Source organism: Canis lupus, chromosome 13 (genome assembly GCF_048164855.1).
Source record: "Canis lupus baileyi chromosome 13, mCanLup2.hap1, whole genome shotgun sequence".
Taxonomy (NCBI): Eukaryota; Metazoa; Chordata; class Mammalia; order Carnivora; family Canidae; genus Canis; species Canis lupus.
This window is the reverse complement of record NC_132850.1, coordinates 9,701,653-9,703,421: the sequence shown is the minus strand read 5'-3', so window position 1 is coordinate 9,703,421 and position 1,769 is coordinate 9,701,653.

Sequence of the window (1,769 nt, the reverse complement as noted above, 5' to 3'; positions counted from 1 at the left end):
TAGCCTAGCTCTAGCTATAAAATATGGGACTGCAGTGCAGGTCAAGCATTAGCCTTACGAGGCTGAAAAGGCTGCCTGCCTGTGACTTGAAGTCACACGAGGACTCCTAAAACTCTCTCCAGGCTTTATTTGGACATCCTAGCTCCTTAAGCCCTTCTATGCTTTCTTGGACGTACTCATCATTTTTATTACTGCTGGTCTGTTTTTGCCACCAGATGAAAATTCTCAAAGCTAGGGACCTTATCTTGTTCACCTTATTCCCAGTGCCTAACTGTGCCTGGCACCTAGCAGGGGTTCAGCTTTTGTTCAATAAAGAAATCTGCAAATTAAGATTAAACCAGAGCTCTGCTTAAAAACAAACAAACAAAAAACAAACAAACAAAAAAAAAGCAGAGCTTTGGTTTCTTAAATGTGGTCTCTTCACCTCACCAAAAAAAATCTGAAATACTTTATACCCCGTGCTAACATTCTTTTACCTCTGAACCTTCCCGAGCTCAATTCAAGTATTCTTGAGTCACAGCTTTACCTTTCCAGCTGTATTTCACAGAACATGTGAGTAAAATGAACATGTCAACTTCTATTCCACAATCAGGTTTATACAGAATAAAGTGACACCTGCAAAGTACAGAGACGGTTTGCTGGAATAGCATTCTACAGAAAAGCTTAGCATACTTGGTAGACTTTAATGGTACCAATTCTGTAACTTTATAGAGACTTGTTCCTATAAAACCTGGCACCTGTTTAGGTTGCCATAACAAAATGCCATAAGCTGGGTAGCTGATAAACACAAGCCTAGTTCTCACAGTTCTGGAGACAGAAAGTCCAAGATCAAGGCACTAGCATGGCTGAGGGAGGGCCCTTCCCCAGGCTGCTTACTGCCAACCTGTGTCCTCACAAAGTGGAAATGGGCAAGCAAGCTCTCTGCCTCCTTTATAAAGGCACTAATCCCATTCATGAGATTCCACCCTCGAGACCGAAGCACCTTTCAAAGACCCCACCACTCAGCATCATCTTTGGGGGTTAGGACTTCAACATAGGAATATGGGAGTCAGGAGGGGCACAAACATTCAGATTATAGTGTTTCACAAGGGCTAGACATTTATGAATGAGGGGCGGGGGACAGATGTTGAGGTGTTAAGTGAGGTGGTCATTTGAAAATATAAGTTTGCAACTTCCCGTACATGGTGTGCAGCTTAATTCCTCTTACCACTGAGTATGAGCTAGACTTAATGACTCCCTTCTAACAGAATTAACAGTATGTCACTTCCAAGGTCAGGTCATAAAAAGGCATGTGGCCTCCTCTTAGCCCTCTCGCATGGGTCCCTCTGGGGAATCTGCTGCTGTATCATGAGGACACTCAAGCTGCCCCTTTTTAAAGGCCCACAAGAAGAGGAACAGAGGCCTCCAGATAACCGTCATGTGAATGAGCTAAGAAGCCAGCCCCAACCAAACTTTCACAACGACCAGCCAAGCTGCTTGCAGATTCACCCAGAAGATGGTGAAATAAATGCTTGTTTCAAGACACTAAGTTTTGGGATAATTTATTATATCATAGATACAGGTGGTGAGCCTCCTGAAAGTTTATGTGGAGGCACCAGGCCGAGGAGAACAGGATAAGGCCAAAGAAAAGCAAATGGATCTAAACAGAAGAGTAGATGGTGCCTTTGAAGAAGCAAGTGCTGTAACTCAACAATGTCTTTGTATTAAACTCCACAGGCATTTTACCAGCTCCTTCTACATATTTAGTACAAAAGGGTAAAAGTCCAAAA